Source organism: Pipistrellus hanaki, assembly GCF_964339955.1.
Source record: "Pipistrellus hanaki genome assembly, chromosome: 13".
Taxonomy (NCBI): domain Eukaryota; kingdom Metazoa; phylum Chordata; class Mammalia; order Chiroptera; family Vespertilionidae; genus Pipistrellus; species Pipistrellus hanaki.
The window spans coordinates 32,629,920-32,642,067 of NC_140515.1; positions in this window are offsets into that span (position 1 = coordinate 32,629,920).

The following is a 12,148-nucleotide window of genomic DNA, read 5'->3' on the forward strand; positions in this document are numbered from 1 at the left end:
ATCACCATTTATCCCCACTGTATCCTCTTCTGCATCCCTCAGCCTCCTTTTCCTCTGGTAACCACCATACATTTGTCTGAGTCTATGACTTTTTTTTTTTTCTTTTTTTTTTTCTTTTCTTAATCCCTTCACCCTTTTCACATAGCCCCTAGTCACCAAATATTTTTTTTATGTGTTTTTATTTATTTTAGTGGGAAAGAGAAAGAGAAACATCAATGGGAGAGAGAAACTTTGATTGGATTGCCTCTTGCACACCCCGGGGCAAGTGTATGAGACCTGAACGGGAATCAAACCTCTTTTTAAAAATACATATTTTTATTGATTTCAGAGAGGAAAGAAGAGGAAGAGAGAGAGAAACAGCAATGATGAGAGAATCATTGATCGGCTGCCTCTTGCACACCCCACACTGGGGATTGAGCCTGCAACTTGGGCGTGTGCCCTGACCGGGAATCAAACCCTGACTTCCTGATTCATAGGTTGACGCCCAACCCCTGAACCACACTCGCCAGGCATCAAACCTTTTGATGTATGGGACAACACTCCAGCTTACCGACCACACCGGCCAGGGCAATAGCATCGCACTTTTATTTATTTATTTATTTTTAATATATTTTATTGATTTTGTACAGAGAGGAAGGGAGATAGTTAGAAACAGCTATGAGAGAGAGTCATCGATCAGCTGCCTCTTGCACACCCCCTACTGGGGATATGCCCGCAACCAAGGTACATACCCTTGACCGGAATCGAACCCGGGTCCCTTCAGTCCCCAAGCTGACACTCTATCCATTGAGCCAAACCGGTTTCGGCAGCATCGCACTTTTAAATGTGGTCGCCATTTGAACCAAAAGCCTGGGTCTGGGACTCCAGGCCAGGCATTTTGGCATGGGGGCCAGGACCACTGACTGGAGCTAAATTGACTGGTTTTTAAATATATATATACTTTATTGATTTTTTACAGAGAGGAAGAGAGAGGGATAGAGAGTTAGAAACATCAATGGGAGAAAATCATCGATCAGCTGCCTCTTGCACACCCCCATTGGTGCCCACAACCAAGGTACATGCCCCTGACCGGAATCGAACCTGGGACCTTCCAGTTCGCAGGCTGACGCTCTATCCACTGAGCCAAATTGGTTTCGGCTTGACTGGGTTTTAACTAGCCCCATCCCTTATCTAGGATCCAGGAAATACTATTAACCTGGTATGCCCAGGCTTTCACATCTGTGAACTTAATCTACTCATAATACCTAACACCTCAGCATCACCAGGGAATTTTCTGGGGTGACTGAAAAAAAGGCCATGTCTTGATTGGTATTTATTTGGGTTGTAGGGGTGTACGCATCACCAAAAGTCAGAAAACTCCTGATTTGTGTATTTTATTGTAAGATATCCCTCAATTAAAAAACAAAAAGAAGAAGAAGAGAAGAAGTAAAAACCCACGCCCTCACAATAAGTGTCCGGGAACATTGGAGAGGGGAGGAGGCTGCTATGGGGGCCTCAGGAAGGGATGCACGCCGTAGCCCTGGGTGAGCTCCTGAGGCAGAGCCCCTCGGACTCCTCTCCAGCCTCAGTGCCCCGTGCAGTACAAAGCATGACCGGCATTCCCAGAGCACCACCGAGCAGGAGGAGATGACGGGACCGTCTCCTCCAAAGCTCACAACAAGCAGGAAGGACAGACTGTGATGGAGCAGACCCTTGGAGGGATGCAAGTCCCAGCTCAGGAGGGCGCGCTCTGTGGGCCTGCAAGATGGTTGGATGTGCAGAACCCAGGGCTCCCCTCACGTGGCCCCTGCTTGGGCTCCAGGCTGCACTTGCTACAGGAGCTTGTTCCGGACGATTTTGAGCACAAGAGTTTGGAGGTGGCCCAGCGAGGCGTGCTGATTACCTCATGGCTAGCTGAGCCCAAGGACTTCCTGGTTTTGTCCCATCACAATCAGCTTTGGAGGCTTCTCATCTGGTTCCTAGGAATCTTGGCCCTCAGCCCATCTTCATGCTGAGGATCACCCTTATCTCAAACGCCAGAACCTCTTCCCTTGAATCCTCAAGTCCGTAGAGTTTAAATGAAGAGGCAGATCTCCTGTTGTTGAGGTTTGCAGTCGCAGAGCAGCCCATTCCTGAAGTGACTAATAGCCGACCTGCCCTCACCTGTTACACCTGCCCCAGCCTAAAAGGAAATGACAGCAAAATATGGCCTTGGAGGGGGAAAGGAAGGCATTTCTAACTATGACCGAAATCGAGAAGCCATAGAGCAAGGTTGTTAAATACAACTAAATAAACATTTTTTTAAAAATGCTTGATTGTAGAAACCATTATAAGCGAATTCAGAAAACAATGGACTGGGGACACATTTTTCAATTCGTGTAATAGAATAAGAGTTCAACTTCTCCTATAAATCAACAAAGACCAACCCCCCGGTTTAAAGAAATGACAGAAGCTGTGAAAAGAAAGTTCTAGATAAAAGTTATAGATCAATTCTTTAAAAAATTGATTCTAGAGTGGGAGTAAGTGGGAAAGGGAGGGGGGGGAAGAGAGATAGATAGACCCCAATGTGAGAGAGATACGTTGATTGATTGCCTCCTAGATACACCCTGACCGGGAATTGAATCCACAACGTAGGTATGTCTCCTGATCAGGAATCAAACCTGTGAACTTCCAACCAGCTGAGCCTCACCAGCCAGGGTAATAAGTGACTGTTAAGATTAAAAAAATTATCAGCCTCACAATGAGAGAAGTAAAACCACATAAAATTGCTGATAGTCAAAAATTAATTTTACCTAAAAAAACAGCAACTTCCTATGGCTAATGCTAATACAAATTAAAACAACATGGAGATACTGGTTTTATCCTTTCATATTGATAAAATTAGAAGGTTTATCAACATCTTGTGTTGGCAAGACTCTGAGGAAACAGGGACATTGAGGGCAGAATGCTAACACGTATGGAAGGCGATTTGACAGTTGCCTCTCAAATGATAAATGTAAATATACTTTGAGTTGGCTATTCTGCTGCAAAACAAATCTACAAAGGTACTCACATACCTAGATATACACAGTTATTTACTACAACAATGAAATTTCAAACAATTAAATGTCCATCAGTTGGTACACTGGCTAGATAAATTATGGTACATTGATACACATGCACAACAAAGCATTAGTAAAAACAGAATGAGGAGTCGCTTTATGTATTGGTTTTAAATGATCTCTAAGATACACTGATAGGATTTTTAAAATTGTGCACACAAGATTCAGAACATTATGTATAGTATGTTACCATCTGTATGAACAAATATAAAGGTGTGTGTTATAATGACCTGGAAAAACATTTTTGTTTTTAAAGGAGCCAATTCTTTTTTTAAAATTGATTTCAGAGAGGAAGGGAGAGGAAGAGAGATATACTAGTAGAAAAACTAGTGATGAGAGAGAATCATTGATCAGCTGCCCTTTGCATGCCCACATTGGGGAGTGAGCCCCCAACCTGGCACGTGCCCTGAGGGGGAATCGAACCACGACCTCCTAGTTCATAGGTCGATGCACAACCACTGAGCCACACCAGCTGGGCTGAAAGCATTTGTTGTGCCTACAAGTGGGGACTTGGGTGGCTGGAAAATAGAGGTAGGAGGAAAGCATTTCATTGAATACTGTTTTATGCCTTTTGAATTTTGAACCCTGTGAATAATTACCCATTCAAAACAAACAACCCAAGGAATAGCCAGTATTCCCTATTAAAATACCACCTTCTAACCAAAGCATTAACAGAACAGGATTAGACAGAAAGAAACTCAGCACACGAAGGGTCCCTCCTCCCAAAGTCTGCCCTATTCTTCTGACGTGTATTGTCTCAGGACATGTTGTCTGAGCAAAGAGCTGGGAGGGATTTGGTAACACTAGAGCTAAGGTCTTAGGCAGGCGCTGGTCTGAACTTCCTGAGCTCCTGCTGGGCGGGCCCTGGTGACAGGAGCTTAGAGGCAACTGGAGGAGACAGAACTCATTCAGGCTGGAGACAGAGTTAAATAAGAGACAAGACAGGAGAGCCGCAAGGTGAGACTGGGGTGCTGGCTGCCGAGAGATACCCGGCGAGCTAAGCCAGAGAAGAAGGTGACCTGCAGGGGACCGGGAAGTCAGCCTGGGCCAGGGAACCCGAGGCTCCGGAGGCCCATTTACCATTGCTCCTAGGATCCACTTTTGTGCTTGTGGTGCCTGCAGCTGAGTTCTGCAGTGTTGGGGGTCCTGGACCCCAAAGGGGCTGCACTCTTGCCGGGGGACACCACAAGACTCCCGTTGAATTACAAGCTACAGCTCCTCGCCAGGGTCCTGCTGATGAGAGGAGGCAAGGGTAAGCGACAGTGACCAGAAGGAGGTCAAACTGCTTTTACATAATGGACAAGAGGAACACGTGTGGGGCCCAGGGGACCCACTAATCCACTCCACCCCCTTGCCTCAGAACTATGAATGAGCATGTGCAGCAACCCCAGCCTGAGATAGGTATGATTACCAGCGGTCAGTCCACCAGGTCAGCTACAGCCTGCAGAGGTGACCCGTACGAGGCATTTTGAGTAAGTAGTGAAGGGGGGAGAGAATAAATACCAGTTGCAACTCAGAGATCGGCTGCAGCCATGGGTGCTGGCGTTGTCCAATAACCTCCCAGAAAGCAAGGCATTCAGGATCCTCTGTGGAAAAACACATTTGTGCAATGCAGGGGGGTAGGCTGAAGTGGCCCAGATAATGTGCCCCTCAGATCGCCATCTGTGGGGGTGTTTGACCATCATGACAGGCTTCTCGAAACCAATGGCTAAGCTCATCAGAGACATGAGGGCAGGCCCATCTCCAGGAGCCCAGATGGGGACTCCTCTGATGGCGACTTAGACTCAGAGTCTCCTTGTCAGCTTAGCCAGGACTGCACTTGCTCACTCACCTTCCTTCCTCCTCTTCCTCCACACATGCTAGACCTACATCATGGCCTGATGCTCTCCCAACCCCCTCCAGCTTCCTAATCCTTTTCCCTCTCGGGTCTTTTCCCTGTAAGTTTCTTGAGGTTCAACTCCATCTTGGCATCCACTTTTCAGAAGATCTGAGCTAAGACAAAAACTATTGCCATTCTGTATAAAATGAGTTTTCTGGCATCACAGAAAAAAAAATACTGAATTATTATATGGTAGTCATAAGTGCTCTTCACCAAGTATCTTTAGTCCCTCCACTTCCATGCACATTGTTTTGTTGTTGTTGTTGTTTGTTTGTTTTAATATATTTTATTGATTTTTTACAGAGAGGAAGAGAGAAGGATAGAGAGTTAGAAACATCTATGAGAGAGAATCACTGATCAGCTGCCTCTTGCACACTCCCTACTGGGGATGTGCCCACAACCAAGGTACATGCCCTTGACTGGAATTGAACCTGGGACTCCTCAATCCGCAGACCGACGCTCTATCCACTGAGCCAAACTGGTTTTGCCTAAACACACATTGTTGAGTGCTTCCTTGAATTTAATTGCTCTAAGTCAATAAGATTTGGAGGGGATCCTTTTTATAACCCTCAGCCAGCCTTGCCTGAGTAATAACATACGTTGGTTCTTTGTCTCTTACTCAGTGTTTGCCAATAGCAGCAGTGCTGGCGGCATGGATCAGAGAATCTTTGCTGTGGAAGACAGTACTATGCATTGTAGGATGTTTAACAGCATCTCTGGCCTCCACTCACTAGATAACAGGGGTACTCCCACAGTTGTGACAACCACGCATGTCTCTAGGCATTGCCAGAAGTCGCTGAGGGGGCAAAATCTCTGTCAATTGAGAACTGCTTATGTAAACAGTAGCAGCAAAATTTTTCTTCATAAAGAGGTCAAAGGGAGCCCTGGCTGGTGTTGCTCGGTTGGCTGGAGCATCCTCCTATACAAGAGAATGTGGCACATTCGGTCCCCCGAGAGGGCACATACCCATGTTGCAGGTTCAGTGCCCGGTGAGGTCACATACAGAGGCAACTGTTCAGTGTTTCTCTCTCCCTCTCCCCCTCCCTCTCTCTCTGAAATCAATTTTTTTTTTTTTTTAAGTTTGAGTTAAAACACACACACACACACACACACACACACACACAAAACAACTTAGAATAAAAAAACAAGTTACAAGCATAGTGGATATAAATCCAGTGATATCAATCATCATTCTAAATGTGAGTTGTCCCATGAGAATAAGAAGACAAGCCACAAACTGGGAGAAAATATTGGCACTGTGTATACTTTCTGCTCAATTTTGCTGTAATTCTAAAACTGCTTCCCCCCCCCCCCCCCAATTTTTTTAATAGTTAAAAAAAATGTGAATGGTCTAAATACACAGACTGAAAGAGACTGTTCAAATGGGCAAAAAAATAAATAAAATCTACAGATAACTTTGCCCTCAGTAGTGAGAAACTGCATGCTTTCCCTTCAAAATTGGCAGCAAGTCTAAGGCAAGGGTGTCTTCTCTCAACACTCTGTCTCAGCATTGTGCTAGAAGGCCTCGCGACTACGTTAAGACAAGAAAGGGAAATAAAAGGTAAACAGATTGGGAAGCAGTTACAGATTACATGATTGTTTATGTAGAAAATCCCAAAATAACTTCTGGAGTCAATAAACAAGTATAGCAAAGTGGCAGTTCATACCGATATAAATAAATGGTTAAATAAATAAATAGGGAGAAGTAGTACATTTCCTATGCAGAAGAATTCCAAATAATGTAATGTTAAAATTCTAAACCCTGGCACTTGTGAGGTTACTTGGAAATAGTGCCTTTGCAGAAAGAATTAAGTTGAGGTGAGGTCATTAGGGTGGGCTCCAAACTATAATAATAAAAGGGTACAATGCTAATTAGACTGGACGTTATTCCGGATGAAGCCGGGGCTGGAGGGAAGCCGGGGCTGGCAGCCGGGGGGCGGAAGGCCTACTCATGCACAAATGTTATGCGTTGGGCCTCTAGGCCAATATACAATAATTGGTGGTCTGATCAGAAGAGAAGGGCAGAGACAACAGCAGAACCCTTTGTGCTGATGGAGGCAGACACTGGAGTGATGCATCTACAAGCCAAGGAACACCCAGGCAGCACTGTGAGCTAGGACAGAGGCACCAATCAAAACCCTCAGAAACTTCTGAGAGAACATGGCCCTGCTGACACCTTGAATTCAGACTTCTCGCCTCCACAACTAGAATAAATTTGTCATTTTTTTTTCTTTTTCCTCCCCGAAACTGGTTTGGCTCAGTGGATAGAGTATTGGCCTGCAGACTGAAGGGTCCCAGGTTTGATTCCGGTCAAGGGCATGTACCTTGGTTGCGGGCACATCCCCAGTAGGGGTGTGCAAGAGGCAGCTGATCGATGATTCTCTCTCATCGATGTTTCTAACTCTCTTCCTCTCTGTGAAAAATCAATAAAATATATTTTTAAAAAAACTTCTGTGTCATGCAATTAAGAAGATTGAGGAGTATTTATCTATTCCCAATAGCGATTCCCATGCCTCTCTCATCTGCGATGCTGCCATCGCTAACATACCTATAAGGAAGGGGAAGGGAGTGTGAGGACCTTGCAGGATGGCTTTTAATGGGCTACCCATGAAAGTGGTATACATCAGCTTCCACTTGCATTTCTTTCTCCATAACTTCATCAAGCCCCTACCTAACTGCAGAGGGCTGGGAAATGCGGCTGGAAGCTTAGGGAAAAGAGGAGTGGTGTTTGGTGAGCATCTGGACAGTCTCATCATCACACATGTAACACCATTTACCTTCCACTAGGGTAGGTGTCAGCATGACCTCGGCCAGAGAATCCTGAGACATGCACACCCTTACTCCCATGCTATTCTTTGGTCTGAGGTGGACCAGCAACCCAGTGTCTTCCTTTCTCCCCTCATGCCTCACAGCCAGTCAGTCACCAAATACCATGGTCTCCACCCTTACATATCTTTAAATAGCAATCATCTCTCTGACTGCAACTGGCAGACTTTAGTGCATCAGCCTCCCACATGGCCTCCCTTCATGCAAGACTCCTGCTCTCAGGGGGCTTCTATCCCATATAACAAAAGCATAATATGCAAATCGACCTAACAGCGGACGACCAGTCGCTATGATGTGCACTGACCACCAGGGGGCAGACGCTGAATGCAGGAGCTGCCCCCTGGTGGTCCATGCACTCCCACAGGGAGAGCGCCGCTCAGCCAGAAGCCGGCTCACAGCTGGTGATTTGGGGTGAGAAGAAGGAGCTGATTGATATAGGACAGTCAGTGATGGTCGCATTGAAGAGGAAGCTATGGCAGATATTATAGTACGTATTATCCAGAATTGTCCAGAAAAGCAATATTTCCATTTTAGTGTACTGTTGCAGAACCCTGCCACTCCCCATGCAAGTGGTAGAGTATCTGTTCTTGAGACTTGTGACTTGCTCAACTAAAGACGTACAACAGAAGTGACGCTTTGTGACTTCTGAGGGTAGGTCATGAAAGACAATAAAGCTTACACCTGGGTCTTTGGGGACATTTTCCTGGAAACCCAGCTTCATGAACAACCAAGGCTCTCAGGCTTCAGCTCTGGTGCTGCTCATAAATGACTTTCGGCACCAGCTTGCCAGCCATGGGAGTGAGCAGATCCTCAGTTCTTGGTGGATTTGCCCCAGGGGGCAGAGATGCATCTTCCCCATCAAACCCTGCTCAGATTACAGAAACATAAGCAAAACAGATGACAGCTGTTTTGGAGCCACTGAACTTTCGAAGGTTTCATTATGAAACAAAGCACTGAACTGAGGCCTAAATACCAAGGAGCCAGCCACAAGGAAACCTTGACGGCATCTTAAGCATTGCCAACAACAATCCCATGGCTCTGCGACAGGAACAAGCTTGGCACACGGAACGAACCAACAAGACCACGTGGCTGAAGGGGAAAGCAGTAAGACATGTGACTTCAGAGAAAGGCTGTAGCCACATATACAGAGCCTCCTGCACCAGGATCAGAAGTTTGAAATGTATCAAAAGTTCAACGGGAGCCTTCAGAGGATTCTGAGCAGGGGCTGTGGCCTGTCCTTGAGAGATGGCTCTGGCTGCTGTGAGGAGGGTGATCTGAAGCAGGACATAAGTAGAAGCAGGGAGACCAGTTAGCAGACCCCAGAAGTTGTCTGTGATGAACTGATTGCCACAAAGTGGTGAAGAGAAGAAGATAGATTCTGGGCATTGGGTAGAGTCAATAGGCCTTGCCGATAGATAGAATGAGGGGTGAAGGATAATAAAAAATAAAGGTTGCCCTAACTGGTTTGGCTCAGTGGATAGCAAGACGGCCTGTGGACTGAAGGGTCCTGCAGGGTTCGATTCCGGTCAAGGGCATGTACCTTGGTTGCAGGCGCATCCCCAGTGGGGGGTGTGCAGGAGGCAGCTGATGTATGTTTCTCTCTCATCGATGTTTTGGTTCTCTCTCCCTCTCCCTTCCTCTCTGTAAAAAAATCAATAAAATACATTTTGGAAAAAAAAAATAAAGGTAAACGTCTAGGTTTTTCTCTCTCAAACAGCCAGGTGAATAACAGTGCTACCGCCTGGATGGGGAAGGCTTGGGGAGGAGCAGGATGGGGGGATAGGAAAAACAGCTCATTCCCTTGGAATATACAATTTCGTTGTGGTTATAAAAAGAACTCAAGCTGATTAAATAGTTCTCACTAAGCACTTCGCAGTCAGTACAGAACTTCTGGGTCAGGTAGGAGTGGGGATTCTAACAGCTGCGTGGCTTTAAGAAGTCCTTTCTATTTGTTTGCCTGTATAGCTTTAAGAGTCTCCATGCAGACTGTGGTTGATACAATGACTATGGCAAAGATCCCAGTTGGAAGCTAAAACACACCCAAAGGAGGAAATTGAACTCAACACGTAGGGGATCCAGCCAAGCACTTCCTCCAAACCGTACTTCATTTGCCAGTCTGGGGAAAGGGTCCCCGTGTGACCAAGAGGAAGGGACCAGGCCTTTGGTGCTCACTGCGAGAATGGCTGAAATGTGTTGGGGGAAGAGCTTGAACTTCAGTAAGGACTTTCATTTCCAGCAGGCAGACCTAAGCTGCTGGAAGCCTTTTACCTCTCCTTTGATTCTAAATGAAAGCTTTGCTGGGTAGAGTAGTCCTTGCTTTTCATCACTGAATATTTCTTGCCAATCCTTCTGGCCTACAAATCAGCTGACAGTCTCACTTGTAGGTAACTAACTGCTTTTCTTTTGTTACTTTTAAGATTCTCTCTTTGTCTTTAACCTTTTATATTTTAACTAGAGACCTGGTGCACAGATTTATGCACCAGTGAGGTCTCTCAGCCTGGCCTGCAGGGATCGGGCCAAAACCAGCTCTTCCACATTCCCTGAGGGGTCCCGGATTGCGAGAAGGCACAGGCCAGACCAAGGGACCCCACTGATGTACAATCGGGCTTGGACAGGGACTGCAGGAGGGCTCTAGGAGGTGTCCTGCCCATCTCACTCCGTGCCGATCAGCCAAACCCCAGCAGCAAGTTAACCTTTCAGTTGGAGCATCTGCCCCCTAGTGGTCAGTGCGCATCATAGTGACCAGTCAAATGGTTGAATGAACGGTCGGACACTTAGCATATTAGGCTTTTATTATGTAGGAATATGATGTGTCTTGGTGTGGGCCTCTTTGGGATGTCTTGTTTGGGACTCTACTTCCTGGACATGTATGCCTATTTTTTTCACCAGGTTAGGGAAGTTTACTGTCATTATTTTTTTATATGTGTTTTTATTGATTTTAGAGAAAGAGGAAGGGAGAGGGAGAAAGAGAAACATCGATGAGAGAGAAACATCCATTGGCTGCCTCCTGCAGGCCTCTACTGGAGGCTGACCCCATGGAGCAGAACTTACAGCCAGGAACTGAATTGGTGACAGGGACGCTTGATGCATAGGATGATATCCAACCAACTGAAGCCACGCTGGCCAAGAATACTGTCATTGTTTTTTCAAATAGGTTTTCATTGTTTTTCTTTCTCTCTGCTCTTTCTGGTACTCTCATGATGCGAATGTTGGCACACTTGAAATTGTTCTAGAGGCATCTTAGACTATCCTCGGGTTGTTTTTTTTTTTTTTTTTTTTTTGATTCTTTTTCAATTTGGTGATTTGGTCATCTGCTTCATGTACTCTACTGTCCATTCCCTATAATGTATTCTTCATTTCAGTTAGTGTATTCCTTTCATTGCTGACTGGTACTTTTTTTTATGTTTTTTATCTCCATTTTTACATTTCCTATCTCATTGTTCAAGTTCTCGTTAAATTCCTCTACTCTTCCCCTGAGTTCACTGAGCATCCTTATAACCACTGTTTTGAATTCTGTATCTGGTGGGTTGCTTTTCTAATTTAGTTCTTTATCTGGAGTTTTGCTCTGTTTTATTTAGTTCTTTTTCTGGAGTTTAGTTTTGTTCTTTCATTTGGGCCATGTGTTGTTGTTGTTGTTGTTGTTTTGTTTTGTTTGTTTGTTTTTTGTCTCCTCATTTTGACAGCCTCCCTGTGTTTGTTTCTGTGCATTATATCTCCAGGTCTTGGTAGAGTGGCCTTACGTAGTAGGTGTCCTGTAGGGCCCAGTGGTGCAGCCTCCCCAGTCACCTGAGCTGGGTGCTCCAGGTACACCCCTCATGTGGGCTATGTGCATCCTTCTGTTGCACAGTGACTGCTGTTGGCACATCAATGGGAGTGATTTACCCTCCCCCACCTTGGCCAATCAGCTTCAAGGACTGGCCACAACCACCTTGGAGGATAGCTGTGAAGGGACTGACCTTATGGAGCAGAACTCACATGGAGCAGAGGGGCTCAGGTACCCATCAAGTTTATCTCTTGAGTGTGCTGCTCATGAAGGTGGTTGGATCTGAAGCTGTCCACCGGGTGGGCTGTGGGGCCTCTTGGGAAGTGCAGGCCAAGGTCAACTGCCACCTTTTCCCTGCCTGGTAGCCACCGAACCTGAGCTACAAAGTGATATGCAGACGACTGCTACTTGTGCTGGGCTTGGAGGTACCAGGGAGAGGCCAATCTGTGAACCAAGGCCTGCTGCCACTAGTGTTGGGCCTGGGGCCACTTGGCAAGAGGTACGGGATACACTGAGGCCCGACGCTGCTTGTTCGAGAGATTTCAGGAAAGTTGGCAGCATGAGCCAAGACAGCCTGCGTGTATGGAAAAGCCACTGGAA